Source organism: Hemibagrus wyckioides, linkage group LG11 (assembly GCF_019097595.1).
Source record: "Hemibagrus wyckioides isolate EC202008001 linkage group LG11, SWU_Hwy_1.0, whole genome shotgun sequence".
In the NCBI taxonomy this organism is placed as follows: Eukaryota; Metazoa; Chordata; class Actinopteri; order Siluriformes; family Bagridae; genus Hemibagrus; species Hemibagrus wyckioides.
The window spans coordinates 9,310,971-9,334,250 of NC_080720.1; the positions used below are offsets into that span (position 1 = coordinate 9,310,971).

Consider the following 23,280-nt stretch of genomic DNA (forward strand, 5'->3'; position numbering starts at 1 on the left):
AAACTCCTGTACCTTCTTCACCTCGTAATCTTGCACTTCCCTCCCTTTCATTCACACACATGTACTCAGTCTTACTATGACTGACTTTCCTCTTGTCTCCAGCGCAAACCTCCACCTCTCCAGATTTTCCTCCACCTGCTCCCTGTTCTCACTACAGATCACAATGTCATCTGCAAACATCATTGTCCAAGGAGACTCCTGTCTGACCTCCTCTGACAACTGGTCCATCACCATAGCAAACAGGAAGGGGCCCAGAGCCGATCCTTGATGCAGTCCCACCTCCACTTTGAACTCCTCTGTCTGATCTACAGCACACCTCACCACTGTCCTGCTCCTCTCATACATGTCCTGCATCACTCTGACATACTTCTCTGCTACTCCTGACGTCCTCATACAGTACCACAGCTCTTCTCTTGGCACCCTGTCATACCCTGTCATAAGTCTACAAACACACAGTGCAACTCTCTCTGACCATCTCAAAACTTATCTAAAAAATTATAGTTACCCCTATAGTTGCAATAACTCTGCATGTCACCCTTATTCTTAAAGATCAGCACTAATACACTTCTTCATTCCTCAGGCATCTTCTCACTCTCTAAAACTCTGTTAAACAAACTAGTTAAAAATTCCACTGCTGCTTCTCCTAGACACTTCCAGACCTCCACTGGGATGTCGTCAGGACAAACTGCCTTTACACTTTTCATCCTCTTCAAAGCCTTCCTGACTTCATCCTTTCTAATCTTATCTTCTGTTCCACAGAGTTCACCCCTCTACTCTTTTTAACTCCTTCCATCTCCTCTGTACACTCTCCCCACTTGTGAGCATGTTTCCATCTCTATCCTTAACTTGCTCTAAACTGCTGCACATCATTCCCAATTCGATCCCTCTGCCTAGCTAACCTGTACAAGACTAGTGTCCAACCTAGTATACAACTTGACATATGGCTTCTGCTTGGCCTTAGACACCCCCTTCTTCACTCTGCACTGCAACTCCTTGTATTCCTGTCTATTCTCTTCAGTCCTGTCCATGTCCCACTTCTTCTTGGCTAAGCTCTTCCTCTGAATACTATCCTGAACTTCCTCATTCCACCACCAAGTCTCCTTATCTTATGTCCTTCTTCATTTGATTGTGAAACGCAGTTTGAGGATCAGACAGACTTGTCTGGGATTCTTCCTATTGTGAAATCATGCAGTGTGTAACCTCCTGTCACCAATCCATCATGCAATGTGAACACCGTATCAACTGAATGCTCCCCCAGACAGTCATGCAGCGTGAACAACAGTGATCTGACTACTTTGAAAATCATGCAGTGTGAACTCGGCATAAGTGTTTCACAAACTTGGGCTGCATTCCCATGCTGGTTGGACACACATGCATAAAGGGAATTATGTAAAATGCTGTTTGTGGACTACAGTTCAGTGTTCAACACCATAATTCCTTCCACGCTCACCTCTAAGTTGGAGGTTCTAGGTCTCAGCACAACTTCCTGACAGACAGACCACAAGCCATACGGATGGGCAAACACACCTCATCCTCCATCACCCTCAGCACTGGAGCTCCTCAAGGTTGTGTTCTGAGCCCCCTGCTGTACTCACTGTACACTTATGACTGTGTGGACAGTTCCAACTCCACCACCATCATTAAGTTTGCTGATGATACTGTTGTACTGGGCCTGATCTCAAACAACGATGAGACGGCTTACCTACAAGAGATTAAAAACCTGGAGAGCTGGTGCCAGGTGAACAACCTACTCCTGAACATCAGCAAGATGAAGAAGTTAATAGTGGACTTCAGTACAAAGCAGGAGCAGTCATACAAACCGACCATGATCAGCGGAACCCCAGTGGAGAGAGTGGACAGCTTCCGATACCTAGGTGTTCACATCACACAGAACTTGACTTGGTCTTGTCATACCAACACCCTGGTGAAGAAGGCCCGGCAGCGTCTATACCACCTGAGACGCTTTAGGGACTTTAAACTTCCCTCTCAGGTGCTAAAGACTTTTTACACCTGCACCATTGAGAGCGTCCTGACGGGTAGCATCACTTCCTGGTTTGGGAACAGCACCATGCAGGACAGGCGAGCCCTCCAGAGAGTGGTGCGTTCAGCTGAATGTACCATCCACACCGAGCTCCCTGACCTGCAGGACATCTACAGCAAGCAGTGCCAGATCAGAGCCAGGAAGATTGTGAAGGACCTCAGCCATCTCAACAATGGACTCTTTTCTCTGTTGCATTCAGGGAAGCACTTCTGCTCCATGAAGGCAAACACAGAGAGAATGAGGAGGAGCTTCTTCACGCAGGCCATTCGGAGTCTGAACCAGGAAACACCTAGAACCTGATACAGATACGGGGACTATCTCTGCTGTCTTTCATCACTTTTCATCACTATGCACAACCTTGCACATTTGCACAAACTGATACTTTGACACTAGACTGGCACAAGTCACTTTATACAATTATTCCAGCACATGGACACTTTAATGATATACACTGGATCACCTCAATATATGCCATAAACACATACATCCTTTCATATTTATTATTTATAAGGCTCCAGTCTCTTCGGAGGCATGGGTTCAAATCCCACCGCTGCCAGGGTGGCCTTTTGTTCTTAATCAGAAGCGTTCCTTCCGCCCACGGCTACAGGGGTGGCGGTTGACCACGGGGCCTTAAGCCGAGACCAATCGAGGTCAGTGACCTGCCGCGAGCCAAGGCCGTGCTCCCTCCTTCGTATGCGTATGCTTCAGATGCGTATGCTTCGTATCGTATGCTTCGGATGCGTACGAATCATTGGCAAGGCAACCACCTAGCCCGCACGCCATTAGAAAACCCCTGCTTTTGACAAGGCGCCTTGGAAGCCCTGCCACCCCACGAGGTGGCCGAGAGGTTAAGGCGATGGACTGCTAATTCATTGTGCGCCCCACACGTGGGTTCGAGTCCCACCCTCGTTGCGTGTGTGCTTCCCCTTTACCGCTATGCACCCAGGTTTGTTGCAAGCCGACTGCTTCAGACCTGGCCCATGAGACGGAGTGAGAATAGTGAAAAGCTAGCAGTGGGTCTAATGCCGAGTTCACCCCGCACGATCTTAGCCCGGATTTTCAGTCGCCGACAGGTTTTGCGAGATCGCTGACCCCCGAAATCCAAGGCAAATCGGAGCTCGTGCACGCGAGTGACAATCGCGCAGTGTGAATTACCAAAGACGTGATCTGAGACAATCGCCGAAGCATGGCCGATGCCCCTGAAATACCTGTCGGCGACTTAGAATCCTGCAGTGTGAAAGGAGTTCTGAGTGAAAAATACATTGATGACGACCTACAGCCAATGAGAGAACAAGATACAGGGCAGCGGGAAGTTCGGGGAGGAGTTATAGACCACTATACCAGCAAGCATGGCTTTGGTTGGAGCACAATATTATAGGTTATTAGAGTGTATATGTTTTTGTCAGAGAAAAATGTCAAGTATAGTTATATCAGAAAAATAAGCTTTACAATTACATCAAACAGAAATAAAGCAGAAACATTTGCTTGACCAGCCGCCCTGGCAGCAGCACGTTGCAATATTAATCATTTCTTCAATTATGCAGAATGCACAATCCTTGTTCCCTGCACAGACCATTTGGATCGCGCAGGCGGTACCATTTCCAGTCTCACGTGAGACCTCTGAACTCACGTGTGATTGCGTTATTTCTTTATCACTTCTCGCGTGCGTTTGATTGTGAAATGCAGTTTGAGGACCAGAAAGACTTGCCTGCGATTCTTCCTATTGTGAAATCATGCAGTGTGTAACCTCCTGTCGCCGATCCATCGTGCAGCATGAAAACAACAGTGATCCGACTACTTTGAAAATCGTGCAGTGTGAACTCAGCATAAGTGTTTCACAACCTTGGGCTGCATTCCCATGCTGGTTGGACACACATGCTGTAAGCCACCTCAACAGGAGGTGGAGGATATGGACAGTCAATCCACATTTCAAAGCCATTGTGGGTTTGGATCTTGCTGATCTCGGAAAGAACCAGCTCACCTGTGGGTAGTGTGGCTGAGCGGTCCAAGGCGCTGGATTAAGGCTCCAGTCTCTTCGAGGGTGTGGGTTCAAATCCCACCGCTGCCAGGGTGGCCTTTTGTTCTTAAGCAGAAGTGTTCCTTCCACCCACGGCTACAGGGGAGGCGGTTGACCACGGGGCCTTAAGCCGAGACCAATCGAGGTCAGTGACCTGCCGCGAGCCAAGGCCGAGCTCCCTCCTTCCTTGGGAATGGTTAGTTGTCTCCTGTAGAGCTGGTGGAGCAGAAGGCGTGTTAGTTGCACGGCAGCCCATTTGTAGTGCCCGTGCCAGGCTTCCTCCTTGTCTGGCCAAATGACTCGGCCATCTTCTTAGCACGCACGCGTAACCTCACCGGCACCCTTGGGTAGCGTGGGATTTGAGTGGCGTAAGGCTCCCATGCCTTCTGTCTATGCCCTTAAGGAAAAAGCTATACCGCTTTTGAAAGACGTTTGACTCGCTGGTCTGGACATGGTGTGCAGTCGTGCTGACAAAAACGTGCTCGCTCACACGTACAGGAGACCCCTGGCAAAGGTGCTGAAATAGCTCAGTTGGGAGAGCGTTAGGCTGAAGATCTAAAGGTCCCTGGTTCAATCCCGGGTTTTGGCAGCTGGAGGCAGTGTAGTCCACCAGTGCGGTTCTGTAACTTATGCCTCAGACTTGAAAACAGCAAAACGTGGAAATAGCGCAGGCTAAAGATCTGAAAGTCCCCTGGTCCGAGATGAGAGCGAAAAACTCGGATGCTACAGAACTCTTGGGTTCTCGTTGAACGCTTAGGCTGCACCCTTCAGTTTACATGACCGCGTGCCTCAATACCTGTGTACAAATCATTGGCCGATTCTAACAAGTCCTAACAGGGCAAAACGCTCATTGGCCGAAGCAATATCACTATTTACCACTGTGACAGACATATTTACTCTCCTTTTGGGCCTATCGGCACCGTGCAGGTGAGTACGGTCGTTAATTTGGCTAACTTTATTGTTCAGTCGTTGGTTAGGCTATTTTATTATCTGTTTCATCATGGCGAACATTTATATCGATTTATATTGATCCGCTTTTGCTGGGTATGATTTAACTTGTACTATATACTGTATAGTGAAAAAAAAATCAGTTATTAAGCTGATGGTATCCTAAGTATGTGGATACCAGTGTTAATGTATTCATTAATAGAGACTTCAGAGCACTTTTGTACGTTGCCAGACATGTAAATATATAACTTTTTTTCTATTACACCCGAGTGTTGTAACCCTAACCCTAGGCATTTGGCACACATTATTATCCAGAGCAACAAAAGTGCTCTGAAGTCTCTCTTGATGAATACATTAACACTGATTCAGTAGGACACAGACAGGATACCATCAGCCTAATAACTGATTTTTTTTTCCCTATATTTTCATTTCACTATCTGATTTTTCGTCTGATGTCTCAAATGAATGCCTTCAGCAGCAGAATCCTCGGATGTGCCCTCCTGCCAGAATTCACACCCCCTGGGAAACCCACTAGTAAGATTCATCTAACTACTTGCTTGATGATAGAATGTTTCTTTTGGGTTCACTCATGCTGTCTGCCACTACTTCCAAGCTGATATCAGGGGAAAATAATGGCAAATAATTAACAATAGATGGTTTGTTAAAAATGTTACATTCAACAAATGCACTAGGCTGTGTTAGTCTGTTCTACTTCTCTAAATTCAAAAAATATTTCATGTTTTTTATGATAGGTGAGCATATTGCTGTGGCAGAGGGGATCTGCTGGCTCCTCTGCAGCATGCTGAAATAGGCATCACTCTGCCAGAGGTGCAGGCTGAAGTTCTTCAATGCAAGAAAGACCTTGCCAGGTCCATGGAGAGCTTCACGGAAGCGTAGTGGCTCAGCCCCTGGTCAGCAAGCAGCTGAGAGATGAGTTGACCTTTAGTGGCCGCACACATTCTGTAATTTACATACAGATTGTGGAAGTATAGTTCCGACAGTTTTCAAAAGGAATTGTGTAAATTATCATGTCACAATAGCATTTATCTTTTTTATTTGAAAAATGGCAGACAGTGTAAACAAAAATAAATGGTCATATGTGATTTGCAGTTTCTGAAATAATATTCTGTATATTTTGGTGATGCTGTTATTGAAACGATTGTAGTGATAGAATATTGATCATGCATTACACAAACAATGCATCTGTTTATCCACAGACTGTTCATGACTCATGGCCAGACTGCCCAGAGACCTGGTGCCAACAGGATTTCTGAATGTGTTGCCCTCAAGCTTTTGAAGGAATACAGGGAAGCAAGAAATAGGCCTAAAGACAACAAGGGAAAAACCTTTCCCATTCCACAGGCAATTGTCATGATGTACTGTCACATCAAGCAGCTGCTTGAAGACTGCAAAGTGCTGCTGGACCGGACTAACCTGGTTTTAGTAACCATAAATAACACTAAAGTTTCTTCTTGGTCGTCTGTTCCCTACACTCAGTTCAATGATAAAAACTTTGGAATTTTTAAAATGGATTTGTTTTTTCAGGCTGCTTGACCGGCAGAATCAGCGCCAGCACCTCTGTCTCAGGGTTGGTCATCCTTTCTGCCTGCTCATCGGCCGTCAGCTCCAACACCACATTCCCAGGGATGGTCCTCCTTTCTGTCTGCTCATCGCCGATCAGCTCCAACACTACAGACAAAGGGGTGGTCATCCTTTCTGCCTGCTTATCGCCGATCAGCTCCAACACCACAGACGAAGGGGTAATCATCCTTTCCACCTGCTTATCGCCCATCAGCTCCATAACCACAGACTCAGGGGTGGTCGTCTTTTCTGCCGCATCCTCAGCCCTCAGCTCCAGAACCGCAGTCTAAGAATCGACAACGTGCATGGAGACTGTATTTTGTAATGACACTTGCAATTTTGTAAAAAAAAAAAAGTAATTTTGACTTTTGTAATTATTGTAATTACTTGTAATTTTGTAAAAAAAAAAAAAAAAAAAGACTTGTAATTTTGGTAAATTTGGTAAAAAAGCACTAAATGATAGTAAATGTATAATAATTATTGTTCTTAATAATAAAATTACATAGTAATAGTTATTATTGTTATTAATACCTGTGCTGTTAATAAGTAAAGTTTTTAAATTGTTTAAAGGGCATGCTTGTTGGAATAAAGTTTGGAGAAATAAGTGTCCTGTGTGGTAATATTTCAGTTTAATGAAAGTGTACAAAGAATTTAATATTAAGTGTCGATATATTCTTGTTGAAAAAAAAACATTATTGGTATGTCTCTTGATTTGGGAAAAATAAGGTGAAATAAATCTGAGCGTTGACCTTTCAGCAATTTAGTAGTAAAGTAGTAAAAACTAGTGGGAGAGTTTTAAAAAAAAAAAAAAAAAAAAAAACCTCCTCACCTGATGGTGAGAGCAGTGTAGTGTCTGTAGGAGGAAGTCTGGATGCCTTACGCGGAGTTAGTAACCCCCCAACTCCGGCATTAGAGCCCTCACAGCGGGGCGAATGGGTGACGACTCGGCGGCATAGTCATGCAGCCAAGGCTAACGCTAAGGCTTGCCCACGGGAGCACCACTCCTTTCCGCTTCACATGACCAACAGGTTTGCTCTCCTCAGTGAAGAACCCGCTGAGAAACCTGAAAGAGCTCTGGTTATAGGAGACTCAATTTTAAGGCATGTGAAATTAGCTAGGCCTTTAGAGGCTCCAGCAGCACAGGTTAGGTGTATTCCGGGAGCCAGGGCGCCGGACATTGCAGGTAATCTTAGGGTCCTAGGCAAGCACAGGTTCTCCAAGATAGTTTTCCATGTAGGAGCTAATGATATACGCCTTTGTCAGTCTGAGGTTACCAAGAGTAATGTTGTAGAGGTGTGTAAATTAGCGAAGGCAATGTCCAACGCCGTAGTATGCTCTGGCCCCATCCCAATGTGGCGTGGCGATGTAGCTTACAGCAGGTTATGGTCGCTGAACTGCTGGATGTCCAGGTGGTGCTCCAAAAACAATGTGGGCTTCATAGACAGTTGGAGCTCTTTTGAAGGCAAGGCTGGCCTGTTAGGATGGGACTGTGTCCATCCCACTCGGAAGGGTGCTGCTCTCATTTCTTGCAGCATAGCACATAGTCTTAGAGCAGATCTAGTTAATCGGTGACAATCCAGGGCCAGGGAGCAGACAAGCAGGTTAATTCAACCGTTTGCTGGCTGCAATGAGTCGTCACTCAGGGTTCATAACATTGAGACTGTCTATTCCCCGAACCAAACGAAAATGTTTTAACAATCAGAAAATTTGTTTTAGTAACCTGATTAACATAAACTAGATGATAGTGAATGCACAGCCAGCACCTTTGATCTGAAGCTAGGACTGTTAAATATAAGATCTCTGTCAACTAAAACACTTATAATTAATGAACTGATTGCTGATCAGGAGTTCAGTGTTCTTTAACAGAAACATGAATTATACAAAATGAGTACGTAGCATTAAATGAAGCTTGTCCGCCTGGCTATAGCTATATACATCAACCGCGTCTAACAGGCAGGGGAGGAGGTGTCGCAGTTATTCATGATAAGCTAAGCGCCACACAAACCCAGACATCAGTTCAACACATTCGAAGTTCTTTATACTAACCTAACGTATGCAAGTACTAAGTATTTATACGTAGTATACTACGTATGCTAGTACGTAGCAATAATAAGTTCACAGTCAATTCCACTAATTGTTATTTACAGACCCCAGGGCCAGACTCTGAATTCCTTAGTGAATTTGGAGATTTTACTTCAAACCTTGTTTCTTTAGACAAAGCATTAATAGTAGGAGACTTCAACATTCATTTTGATAAGCTGGAAGACCCTCTGAGAACAGCAGTTGTGTCCATCTTAGATTCATTAGGTGTTGATCAAAATGTAATAGGACCCACTCATAATGGAGGTCACACTCGATCTCATTTTTACATTCAGATTAAATATAGAAAACAGTCACTCTTCCACAGTCGGAAGCTATCTCAGATCATTATTTAGTTTCATTTAGAATGCGTCTTAGTCACGAGATGCGCAACTTGCCTCATTACCGTATGAAACGTATATTTACGTCTGCTACTGCAGAGAGATTTACCGATAGTCTCCCAGAATTATCACACATGATTGGTTCACCTTCTGACCCTACAGAACTTGACCAGGTGACTGATTACTTGGAGTCATTATTTCGGAACACCCTAGACACTGTAGCTCCACTTAAAAGGAAAAAAATTAAAGACAAGAAACTAGCACCCTGGTACAACGACCACACACACAAGCTTTAAAACAATCAGCTAGGAAACTAGAGCGTAAATGGTGTCAAACTAAATTAGCAGTATTCCAGACTGCGTGGAAGGAAAGCCTTCTGAGATACAAAAATTCTCTTAGTGCTGCTAGATCAGCGTATCTCTAGCGTATGCCCTAATCGAAGATAATCAATCCAAAAATTTTATTTAGCACTGTAGCAAATCTAACTAGGAGTAAAACCACTGTAGAAAAGCGCACACCATCTACATTTAGCAGCAATGACTTCATGAATTTTTTCAATGAAAAAATTGACATCAGGCAAAAAATTCAGACTTAATTTAAAACCATATTATTTGATAGATAATCCTTTAGATAATATAGCTATTTCTGAACAGAGCTTAGAGTGCTTCACTCCACTTCAAGAGCCTGATCTAATTTCACTAATTTCTTCTTCAAAATCTACCTGCATCCTAGATCCTTTACCCACATCTTTCCTTAAACAGATATTTCCAGTAGCTACTGAACCCCTTCTAAAAGTAGTTAATTCTTCTCTAAGCACTGGCTATGTGCCTAAATCTTTTAAGCTAGCAGTTATCAAACCCTTGATTAAAAAACCGGACCTCGACCCGTCAGCTGTCTAACTATAGACCGATATCAAACCTGCCCTTTATCTCCAAGATCCTAGAAAAGGCTGTAGCACAGCAGTTATGTTCATACCTGCATAGAAATAACATTTATGAAATGTATCAGTCAGGATTTAGGCCTCATCATAGCACAGAGACAGCACTGGTTAAAGTGGTAAATGACCTGTTACTGGCTTCTGATCAGGGTTGTGTCTCCCTACTGGTGTTACTCGATCTTAGTGCAGCTTTTGACACCATTGACCACACTGTTCTACTTGATAGACTAGAACATGTTGGTGTTAAAGGAACAGCCCTCTCCTGGCTCAGGTCTTATTTGACTGACCGTTATCAGTTTGTAGATCTAGATGGTGACTTCTCCATGCATACCAAGGTTATGTTCGGTGTTCCACAAGGTTCTGTCTTAGGCCCACTGCTTTTCTCCCTATATGTGTTACCCCTTGGTGCAATTATTCATAAACATGGTATTAGCTTCCACTGTTATGCAGATGACACAGCTATATGTTTCAGCTAAATCAGATGAGAGACACCAGCTTATTAAGATAGAAGAATGTGTAAAGGACATTAGACATTGGATGGCCACTAACTTCCTCCTGCTTAATTCGGACAAGACAGAGGTGCTTGTACTAGGACTACAGGCAGTTAGAAGTGAGCCTTCTGATTACAGAGTAATGGTGGATGGTCTTTTGGTTTCATCTTGTCCAGCAGTAAAAGATCTTGGTGAGATTATTGATTCTGGTCTTTCATTCGAAGCTCATGTAGATAATATCACTAGGGTAGCCTTCTTCCATCTTAGGAATATTGCTAAGATAAGAAATATGTTGAATGCAGAATGCAGCAGCTAGAGTCCTAACTAGAACCAGAAGATATGAACATATCACTCCTATTTTAGCCACACTGCATTGGCTCCCAGTCAAATTTCGCATTGATTATAAAATACTGTTACTAACCTATAAAGCACTAAATGGTCTCGCGCCACAGTACCTGAGCGATCTTTTAGTCTTTTATGATCCGCCACGCCTACTCCGATCAAAGGGTGCTGGTTACTTGGTAGTACCTCAAGTAGCAAAGGCTACAGCAGGGGGCAGAACTTTCTCTTTCAAAGCCCCAAAGTTATGGAACAGCCTTCCAATTAGTGTTCGGGATTCAGACACAATTACATCAAACAGAAATAAAGCAGAAACATTTGCTTGACCAGCCGCACCGGCAGCAGCACATTGCAATATTAATCATTTCTTCAATTAAGCAGAACGCACAATCCTTGTTCCCCACACAGACCATTTGGATCGCGCAGGGGGTACCATTTCCAGTCTCGCGTGAGACCTCTGAACTCACGTGTGATCTTGCGTTATTTCTTTATCACTTCTCGCGTGCGTTTGATTGTGAAACGTAGTTTGAGGACCAGAAAGACTTGTCTGCGATTCTTCCTATTGTGAAATCATGCAGTGTCAGACCTCCTGTCGCCGATCCATCGTGCAATGTGAACACCGCAGCAACTGAATGCTCCCCCAGACAGTCGTGCAGCGTGAAAACAGTGATCCGACTACTTTGAAAATCGTGCAGTGCGAACTCAGCATAAGTGTTTCAAAACCTTGGGCTGCATTCCCATGCTGGTTGGACACACATGCTGTAAGTTCATATGAGCAAGCCACCTCAACAGGAGGTGGAGGATATGGACAGCCAATCCACATTTCAAAACCCTTGTGGGTTTGGATCTTGCTGATCTCGGAATGAACCAGCTCGCCTGTGGGTAGTGTGGCCGAGTGGTCCAAGGCGCTGGATTAAGGCGTCAGTCTCACCGCTGCCAGGGTGGCCTTTTGTTCTTAAACAGAAGTGTTCCTTCCGCCCACAGCTACATGAGTAATGTGGTGATAAATGTACGTAAACACCTGTTTTTCAAAGTGAATGACACAGGCAAGGGAAAAGATCTGAATGATTAATCTAAAACAGTGCTCAAATATAATCTATAGACCAGTGGCGGACTGGGACAATAATTCAGGCAGGGAATTTGACTTCATCCCAGTCCAACTTTGCTGCTGCCATCACTGTCACCCTATTTATGTAATCCACCAGACTGCTAATCTTTTAGACTAACCCTATTAGTTGATGTAACAGGTAGACTACCAGACAAATTATAAATGAATAAACAGGCCTATATGAACCCTCAAAAACTCTAGGAATACACCATCTATACTACCACACCACAGACAGACAAATATAAAATTGGCTTACACTTTGAAAAAAGGGATAATGAGATACACATTCAAATGATGAAATATATATATTTTATGTATTTCCAGTGATCATTGGGCTGAAGTCATCACTTCCAATGTCTTAATATAGCACTTGTGCATATACTGTATATGTTGTGCTGCCCACTAAATGGCACAGTATTACCACATAATGTGGCTGTATAGACAATGTGCTGATTGAGTTTTGTTTTTTGTTCTGTTTGCTTGCTGTAGTATTTTGGTCAGAGGTCAGCCATGCAAAGGGAGTTGCACTTTATTATCTCAGTGAATGCCTAATCTAGATTTTTTTCAACAGAGCAGAGAAATTATATGCTTGTAACTACAAATATTGGGTTGTATACATTTTAAGGACTTGTTTAGTAGTTTGAATATCAATAGATGTTATATTGTTTTAAAGTAGTTTGGTCGCGATCGCGATGCTAATTACCGTTAATGCGAAACTCCATTGTGTGTTAGCATTGAGCTAACGGGCTAGGGTTTCAGCACATCATGGCATGTTTTCAATACCATTTGACCGTGCTTAGAAATGTGTCATACTCTTGTAGGTTATTTAAATGTGCTGTTAATTTGTCAATTTTTATATATGTTTGATTTATATATCCTTTTCTTCTGTCTGTCTCTCAGTTTACAGTGTTTTTCTTTGGGAGGCAAAATAAACAACCTGAAACAGCTACGTTTGTCTCTCATTGGGAATCTGTTTAGCTATCTGCCAAACTGGACACCCACATTCAGGGAGGGCAGAATAGTAAAAAGGCATCCATCTCATCACACTCTAGAACTACATTGCCAGTGCATCGAGCATCAGAAAGGGCTCATCAATCATGGCAACTCCAGCAGATGAAGCTTTTGGAGACACTCCAGAGACGAGATCAAGATGTTCTGGCTCTATTCACTCCAGCTACCTCACTTCATCAACTGCTGCTGCTCGGGCTCGAGCAAAGGCTGAAGCTGCAAAAGCGCAACTTTCATTTGCACAAAAGGAAGCAGATATTCTAAAACAGCAAGCTGAACAGCTTAAGAAGAAAGCGGAACTGGATGCTGACCTGCACATATTAAAGTCACAGAAAGCAGCTGCTGCAGCACTAGCAGAGGCTCAAGCTTGGGAAACATCCGCGCAAGAAAGTGGAGACCCACAACAGTCCCCGCTAGACACCGAGATACCAGCCAGCAGCCCAATGCAGTGCACACAGGAGTTTGTGCAATCTGCTCACTCAGACTTCAGTCTACAGACTCTTCAGGCAGAGCTTCCTGGAGCCACGTCTGCATCAGCCAGGGATGTTTATGAACCAATAAAATACTCCAAAAAACCATGCAATCACCAGAGTAGTGAGTATGGCTATCCAGAGTTCAAACCCTTGCCATTTCAAACTAGCAGTCCACCCCAAATGACAAGTTATAACACCACACCAAGGAAGCCCAAAGAAAGAACCATATACTTGGAACTATGGCCCCTTTGGACAGAAAGCAGCAAGCAGTAATGATCCCTTCCTTCATCCTCAGCCAAATGTATTCACACCCAGACCCACACCCATACATGAAACAGATGCATCTGATCTGGCAAAATATCTAATGCAAAGAGAAATGATTTCTTCTGGGCTGCTGAAATTTGATGATCTACCAGAAAATTATTGGGCGTGGAAAACATCTTTTAGAAGTGCAGTTCAAGATCTGGGTCTGTCAGCTCAAGAGGAACTCGATCTGCTTTCCAAGTGGTTTGGGCCGCAGTCAACTAAGCAAGCCAAGAGAATAAGAGCAGCTTACATCCATAACCCTAGGGCAGGACTGAATATGGTGTGGCAGAGACTTGAAGACTCTTTTGGGGCACCAGAAATCATCGAACATGCACTGTTAAAAAAGATTGAAGCTTTCCCAAAGATCTCCAACTGAGAAAACCAGCGCCTGAGAGGGCTTGGCGATCTTCTAGTAGAGCTACAGGCAGAAAAGCTTAATGGTTATCTCCCTGGTCTTTCACACCTCGACACAGCACATGGTGTTAATCCTATCTTAAAGTTGCCATACAGTCTACAAGAACAATGGGTTACAGTGGCATCAAGATTCAAGATAGATAACTGTGTACCCTATCCACCATTTTCATTCTTTGTTGGCTTCATATGTGAGGAAGCCAAGACTCGAAACGACCCCAGTTTTGCCTGTCACTAGTGCTTCTTCTAGCATCCCGAGAACAGAAAAGACTGTAAAGCAGCAATATCAGCCGCCAGTTTCTGTCAGAAAGACTGATGTTTCCCCATCTAGAAAATATGATCAGAAAACCTCAGAAAAACATTAGACCCTGAAAAACAATGTCCATTGCACCTGAAGCCACACCCCCTCAGAAAATGCCACTTGTTCAGAAGTAAAACAATAAGCGAAAGAAAATCTTTCCTCAAAGATAAACAAATCTGCTTCAGATGTTGTTCTTCTGTGCATCACATGGCCAAAGACTGTAATAAGACACTCAAATGTGTGGGGCAGTGAAAACCATCCCACAGCACTACATCCAGAACCCCTGCCACTAAAGTCGGAAAACTCTACAACCATGAAGGATCACGGCGGGGAGACAAGAAACATATCCATCAGCTGTGACATCTAAGTGCACTGAAGTGTGTGGACACCCTGCCATGTCCAGATCATGTTCAAAAATGTCTGGCGAGAGTGTATCCTGCTGGTCAGACAGAAAAGGCAGTTAAGATGTATGCAGTCCTTGATGAGCAGAGTAACTGCTCATTAGCAAAGACAAGCTTTTTTGATCACTTCAACATTGACAAACCTTTGGAACCATATACATTGAAGACCTGCTCTGGTGTGATGGAAGTAACAGGGACATGCCAACAACTTTGTAGTAGAGTTGATGGACGGCGAAACAAAGCTCTCACTTCCTACTCTCATTGAGTGTGACATGATGATTGATGATAGAACTAAAAAAATCCCTTCACCAGAAGTGGCTTATCATTACTCACATCTCAACACTATAGCAAACAAAATCCTAGAAACTGATCCACATGCTGACATCCTACTCCTGCTTGGCAGAGACATTCTCAGTGTGCACAAGGTCAGGGAACAGTATAGTGGGCTTCACACAAACCTTTTGCTCAACATCTTGACCTTGGTTGGGTTATTGTGGGAGAAGTGTGTCTTGAGGGAGCACACAAGCCAACCGGCATTGGAGTTTACAGAACCAACATCCTACGCAATGGACGAGCCTCACTTCTGACAACATGCAACAACGCCATTAAGAACTCAATTGCCACTCTACTCACCTAACTTCACAAAGCTCAGCAGATGTATGTGAACTAGACAGAGACTCAGATTGTCTAGGCAGCCAAGTGTTTCAGAGAACACAGTATGATGATAAACCTACACTGTCAGTGGAAGAGAAAATCTTTCTGGAAACTCTAGATAGAGAAGTATACAGGGACAGTTCAAACTGTTGGGTTTCTCCCTTACCTTTCCGGGCACCACGGAACAGACTTAAACCTCAAGCCATCAAGCGTCTTTCATCTCCACGATGGACTCTAGGACAGGAAGCCACAAATGAGACAGCATTTCATTGACTTCACAAAATATGTTTGATGCAAATCAAGCAGAGCCAGCTCCACCACTGAAGGAACAACAGGAATGCTGGTATCTACCCATATTTGGAGTCTATCATCCGCAAAAGTCGGGGCAGATAAGAGTAGTTTTCGACTCTAGTGCCAAACATGAGGGTGTTTCACTCAACGACGTACTCCAAAGTGGTCCTGATCTCAATAAAACTCTAGTTGGAGTTCTGATCCACTTTCGCAAAGAGCCAGTTGCAGTTACAGTGGATGTGCAACAGATGTTTTATTGTTTCATGGTCTGTGAGGAACATCGAGACTTTTTGAGGTTCTTGTGGTATGAGGACAATGATCTCCAAAAACCAGTGTCAGAGTATCGGATGACAGTACCTGTATTTGGTAACAGTCCATCCCCAGCAGTTACCATATACTGTCTCAGACGAGCTGCAAAAGAAGCCGAAAACCCCTGCCCTGAGGCAAAAAAGTTCATCATGGACAGCTTCTATGTGGACGATGGACTTTCATGGTTTCCAAGTGAAGAGGAAGCTATCAACCTGCAATCATCTCAAGAAATGCTAGCTGAGTCAATCAGGTTGCACAAAATAGCATCTAACAGCAGCACTGTCATGCAAGCATTCCTGGCAGAGGACTGAGCAAAAGACCTCAAAGATCTAGAGTTGGGACAAGATCCATTACCACTTCAGAGAAGCCTTGGACTACTTTGGAACTTGGAGACAGACCGCTTTACCTTCTCTGAGTCTAAGGTAGAGAAACCTGTCACGAGAAGGGGTCTTCTCTCTACAGTCAACAGTATTTTTGACCATTTGGGGTTTGTGGCACCAGTCACCATTGGTGGAAAGTCCCTGCTGAGAGAACTCACTACTGAACAAGGTGACTGGGACACTCCTCTTTCACCTCCAAGACAAGAGCAATGGAAAGTCTGGAGAGACTCCATGTTGGAACTAGAGCAACTTCAAATCCCAAGGCCTTATATCCCTGTTTCTCTAGCCAGGCAGACACAGGCAGAGTACAGAGAGCTTTGCATCTTCTCAGATGCATTATACACAGCTATAGCAGTTGTTGCCTATTTGAGAGCAAACTCTTCAACTAGAGATTCATGTGTGGGATTTGTTATGGGAAAATCCAAGTTGGCTCCAAAACCAGCCCATACAATACCTCGCTTAGAGCTCTGTGCTGCTGTTTTGGCAGTTGAGGTAGCAGACCTCATTAAGGAAGAAATGGACATTGACATTCATTCAGTGAAGTTCTACACAGACAGTAGAATTGTGCTTGGCTACATACACAATACTGCAAGGCGATTCTATGTCTATGTCTCTAAGAGTTGCTCGCATCAGAAAATCCTCTCAACCGAACCAGCGGCTTTACATCAACACTGAAGACAATCCTGCCGACCATGGGACTCAGCCAGTACCGGCAGCAGTGCTCAGAAGTACCAACTGGTTTACTGGTCCACCTTTCCTGTCAATACCAGTGCAAGAGCATTTCACTGATTTTCATTGTTTTGATCTTGTAGATCCAGATACAGATCAAGAGATTTGTCCTAATGTGACAACATTCAGCACAAAGACTACTGAAGGCCTGTTGGGTTCTGCTAGATTTGAAAGGTTTTCCACTTGGAAGTCACTCACTTATGTAGTTGTGAGGCTAATCAGGAAAGTGAGAAGCATCATAAAAGTTCCTGACAAAGACAACAGTAGAGATGTGGTTAACCAAGCAGTGACAGTCATCATAAAAGCTGTGCAGCGAGATCACTTCTCAAAAGAGCTGCATTGTCTCTCTAAAGGAGCTAAGCTCTCCAAACAGAGCCCGCTTTGGAAACTGACACCAATTGTGGATGAAGATGGCTTGCTGAGAGTTGGTGGTCAGATATCGTCAACAGACTTCCTGGGAAGAAAGACACCCCCTGATAATTCAAAAGAAACACCACATTGCAACTTTTATTAATAAGACATTATCATGAACAAGTTGCTCATCAGGGCCGTCATTTTACAGAAGGGGCTGTCAGGTCAGCTGGTGTATGGATTATTGGAGGCAAGAGACTTGTCTAGTGTAATACATCAGTGCATTATTTGCAAGAAGCTAAGAGGAAAACTAGAAGAGCAAAAGATGTCAGACTTACCAGCAGACAGACTTTCAATAGACCCCGCATTTACTCATGTGGGATTAGATGGCTGTCCATGGACAGTCGCTTCCAGGAAAACAAGAGGAGGTCATGCAGAAAGTAAACGTTGGGCCATCATGTTTACTTGTCTGAGCACCAGAGCAGTGCACATCAAGCCCGTAGAGACTATGACTACCTCCAGCTTCATCAATGGCCTAAGATGATTCACTGCCATCAGAGGTCCAGTAAAAACACTGATCAGACCGTGGCACAAATTTTGTTGGAGCCTGTAAGGAGCTCAACCTCAACACTGATTCTGAGCTGAGAAGCTATCTTCAGGACAACAAGTGCAACTGGATCTTCAACCCTCCCCACTCTTCTCACATGGGTGGAGTGTGGGAAAGGATGATTGGCATTGCACGATGTATCTTGGATGCACTACTGATAAAGATGAACACTTCTCACCTTACACATGAGGTGCTCTGTACACTAATGGCCGAAGTTGCTGCCATTATGAACTCAAGACCGTTGGTCCCAGTATCATCTGAACCTGCAGTACTGACCCCAGCAATGCTGTTAACATAGAAGATGGACACTGTCTGCACCTGTAGGGGACTTGGATGGCAGCAATCCATACAACACAGTGGAAAAGAGTTCAGGCACTGGCAGATGCATTTTGGAAGAGATTGACACAGGAATATCTGACAACACTCCAGCCAAGAAAGAAGTGGTAGTCAGTTAAATGGGATCTGCAAGTTGGAGATGTGGTTCTACTGAAAGATTCACAAGTCAAAAGAAATGACTGGCCAACTGGACTTGTTGATACTGTTCCGAGCCAAGACAATAGAGTGCGTAAGGTTGAGGTCAAAGTAATCAAGCAGGGTACAGCTAAAGTTTACCTGCGGCCTATTTCTGAGGTCATACTACTGCTGCCAAGAGAGAATGCATAGTGGTATGAAGTATCATACCAGGCGGGGAGTGTGCTGCCCACTAAATGGTGCAGTATTACCACATAATGTGGCTGTATAGACAATGTGCTGATTTTGAGTTTTGTTTTTTGTTCTGTTTGGCTTGCTGTAGTTTTTCGGTCAGAGGTTTTCCAAGGTTGGAGTGGAAGAACTGAAGTGTCCTGCACAGAGCCCTGACCTCCAACCCACTGAACACCGTTGGAATGAACTGAAAAGCTGATTGCAAACCAAACCTTCTCGGCTCACAGTGCCTGATCTCACTAATGCTCGTGTCTGAATAAACACAAATCCCAACTGCTATACTCCAAAATCTAGTCGGAAGCTTTCCCAGAAGAGTGGAGCTTTATAGCAGCAAAAGTGGACCAAACTATGGGTGTGATCGTCAGGTATTCACAAACTTCTGGCCCAGGAGCGTACTGTAAATTTAAACTTAATGCACTGCATGATAATGTGACACTTAACTGCTATCAGTATAGCACACACTACTTATGTGACATTAGAAACTTTGTTAGAAGTGGATCATGATCTATTTGTTCATTTCCTAAGGGAAAGGTCTGAATGAATGTTACATATGGACTAGTCCATATAGATATTTACCTTCATTTTATACTTAAACTGATGGGTAGCTATCCAAATACTGATATAATGCAATATAAACAGAGTTAGAAATCATCATTTTTATTTGTTTTAGAAGAAACAGAGTGTATCCGATCTCTGTATTCTGGTTTTCGTTGACAATAACAAAATTGTGACTCAATCTCATACCGAGTTAAATTGAACCCCAAAGGCATGATGAACATGGGTGAATAAAACATGCATTATGCCTCAGAAAATTTGTCCTCATGCATAACACAGCAAGAGTCACAGAAGTGAAACTGGTCTAAACTATGATTTAGATAAGATATTGCATATCATAGTCATAGCAGATTGCTCACAATTTACTATGTTCCGCTTAACTCATCTATTTATTGTGATATACTAATGTTGAGCTTTAGATGAAATCACATTCAATTATATGCTCTCACTCTAGCAATTTAAAAAATATCTGAAGGTTGGAAGAGTATTGCAGTTGTTAGTAGAAACATTATGCTTATTAGGTATTAGATAAGCCTACCATATACATGAATCAAGATGAATACAGTTACTGCTAGAAGGTTTACTTAATTCTACATTATAAAGACAAAGATTGGAAAGCAAAAATGTTGCAAAAAGAAAACCAAGTCTTAGGCCATTGGTTAATATGATTCACTACATGATGTTTATAATACTGTGAAGTTTAATTGTTAGATTTTTAATATAATTTCTAAATCAATGACAAATAGTGAAGTTTGATCTAGATATGAAACCGTTCAAAGGATTCATTAAAAAGAATTGGTTCAATGAATGATTCAGGAATCAAATGTCATTAAGAGACAGCTTTTCAGGGATCACAACAGCAGATTTGTAAACATTTGTAAAAAAAAGTTATGAATCATTTGTGGACATGATCTTATGTTGTCATGCCAACACATGCAGAGCAACCTTCAACACAATCCTTATACTGGGGATATACTCAAATAAAAATTCACAAAATATACATTCAACTTCAGTAATCATTTATCATGGACTTGGTCATCCTAGGAACATTGGGTCACTAGGAGGGAATACACTCTCTATAGAAGACCAGTCCACTGCAGTTCACAATTTTATCCTTTTAACTAATCATATTTAACGGATGTCGGGTTTCGTTTTAAATGGAACTCTACCTATAACTTTCCCCTCTCTTGTTTTTTTAAACCGCTGTTAACCACTGTGCATGATTTGAACACAACCTACAAGCAAAATGCCAAATAATCACAGCTCATTTGTGTTAGTAAGATCATAGTGGCTCAAATGACTAAAAATGCAGCTTTTTTATGCAGAGCCTTTCAGTGAATACTGAATTGTTGTGGATTCAAGCATTTTGTTTGAATGGATTCATATACATTTAGTAGTTTACATGCTATTTAAAACATATGTCAAAGGATGAGAGGCTACTTATCTTCTTGACTGTGAAGCGAAACTGTCAAAAATTGGTTGCCTCCATGGGTACAAAATCCAGACCCAAATGCAGGGATAAAATAACCAACCAGGATTTATTAGGAAAATAACAAAACAACAGACAAATGGAAACACTAAGGAAAACTAGATAAAAGAAATACAAAACAAACACAAAGCAAAAACCAGGCAGCAGAGAACAGGCAACAAGAGACAAGGACTCAGCAGAAAACAAGCACAAGAAGGCTGTTTGAAAGGTGTATATATAGGGAAGGTAATTAGTGAGACATAAGGAACAGGTGTGGAAGGAGAACTGATTGGGCGGGGCAAACACATGTGCATACACAAAACGTAAACAGAAGCATATGGGAACATAACAATAATGTAAACAAAACAATGCCAGACAATACATCAACAATACATCAAACTCTTATTTATTAGTTGTAATTGTAAGTTGTATTTGTTGGGCAAATTGCTGTGATATAAGAGGGATAAAACATTCCTAGACAAGCTGTTATAAGAGAATAAGCGTCAAGGTAGTAACAGATCATACCACATAGGTATTGCTGATTTTTTTTTAAACGGCATGATAGCAGTTCGGGAATGAATCATAAGCTGTTTTTTTTTTTTCAGGCAATGTGCCGCATAATTGCTCCATAGATGAAAAGGTCAGTTTGGAAATTAAGCAGATTTGTAGCCCTCTAACTCATAAGCAACAATTTGCTTGTTGTGATGTGAGGCACCTAAGGTGTAAAATGTAATTAATATTATATGGAGCTCTGCATTTGTAGAAAAATCGGTTATTTAAGGGTTCCTTGAATAGTTTATTTTTTTTAGCCTCTTAAAATGGTTCTACTTTTTGAGAGAAAAACACTGTTGTAAAGTGATAACCAAAGAACATTTAATGGTTCACAGTTTTCTCAGAGTGTAATCAAGAAGACACATTAATCCATGCAGGACCTATAAATGTTAAATAGCATTCATTGTCAGACATTTCAGTGAAAGGCCAAGTGTGAGGAAACTCCTGCTGTTTATAGCTTGCTCTATTATTATCTTATGATGTCAAATCTTATTATCATTATCAAACATTTGGAGGAACTTTACACACAGTCAAGACAAGATGTGCACAAGATGGCACTGCATGCCACACCAGGATGTACATCACATTAAAGTCTAAATGGGAACCGCGGCCACCCATGTGGCAATAAAATGTTTAGCAAAGTGTCTATATTATTCATTGGTGAAATCCAATATTTAACTGAATCAATATACCAAATATTGCTCTGTTCTGTAATTTAACACACAATGAAGCTTGTTACACAGCTGACAATGGTAATGACTAGGACTGACAGCTAACTCACAGCTAACAAAAGTAGCTAAGGGGGTCAGTAGTTTAATCCAACAATGTTCCACAACTACTGTAGCTTGTTATTCTAACTATATAATTGGAAATGGTGAAAATTTTAATTCTATGTATAAACATTTCTGTTTGATTATATGCATTTGTTAACAATTTTGTTTGTTTGTTTGTTTATAGGTCTAGCAGCTAGCTGTCATCCTCTTCTAGTTAACTTTGGAAACAGATAAAAACAGAACAAACACAGACATACACACCGATCAGATATAACATTAAAACCACTGACAGGTGAACTGAGTCATATTATCTCATTATAATGGCACCTTTCGAAGTGTGGGACATATTAGGCAGCAAGTGAACAGTGAGTTGATGTGATGATGTGTTTGTGAAGTTTCTGTGATGGAAGCAGGATAAATGGCATTGTGATGGCTAGATGACTGGGTCAAAGCAGGTTGCCAACCTGTGGAAGAGGATGCACTATGAAGAAGGCAAAACAGCTATGAGCAATGTTCTGCTGGGAAACCTTGGGTCCAGGAATTCATGTGGAGTTTACTGTGGCACGTAACACTTACGTAAGCACTACTGCAGACCAAGTACACCTTTCAATGGCAACAGTATTCCCTAATGTGAGTGGCCTCATTCAGCAGGATGTGGGGCCTCAGCGAGCTCTGTGGGGGGTCGCGTTATATTTTGAAAAGTGTTGAGCAGTGAGCATTAAGGAGAACGATCATATTACATTAGCTAATTTTATCCATGATCCTCTGGCTGACCAAAAAATGGACAAATTTGTAATTCGTCCTCCACAAAAATGACAGAGTCCAACTGATTCGCCTACAGCAGCTGATAGTAATGACCCAGGCATACTGGAACCAGGTGAGGAAGCTCCCACCAATTCAGGTTGCAGTGCTAACAATACTGGAAACATGAAATGCAGGAAATACCAAGATAGTTACCTGAAATATGGTCTTATTTCATTTTCTCATAGCAAAGAGTCCCTGCCCCAGCCACAGTGCATTATTTGCACCAAAGTCCTTGCTAATGAATGCATGAGGCCGTCCATACTAATAAGACATTTGCGGACATCTCATCCCCAATACCACGACAAGCCCAGGGCATTTTTTGA

The 23,280-nt window shown here is 42.6% G+C and overlaps 2 non-coding genes across 2 annotated transcripts; both read left to right on the forward strand.

Annotated features, from left to right (window-relative positions):
• The first annotated feature begins 4,027 nt into the window (after nt 1-4,027).
• trnal-aag (transfer RNA leucine (anticodon AAG)) lies at nt 4,028-4,109 on the forward strand. The gene has a single exon. It is a non-coding gene; the product is annotated as a tRNA-Leu (tRNA).
• Nucleotides 4,110-4,574: 465 nt separating this feature from the next.
• Nucleotides 4,575-4,647, forward strand: trnaf-gaa (transfer RNA phenylalanine (anticodon GAA)). The gene has a single exon. It is a non-coding gene; the product is annotated as a tRNA-Phe (tRNA).
• Nucleotides 4,648-23,280: the final 18,633 nt, after the last annotated feature.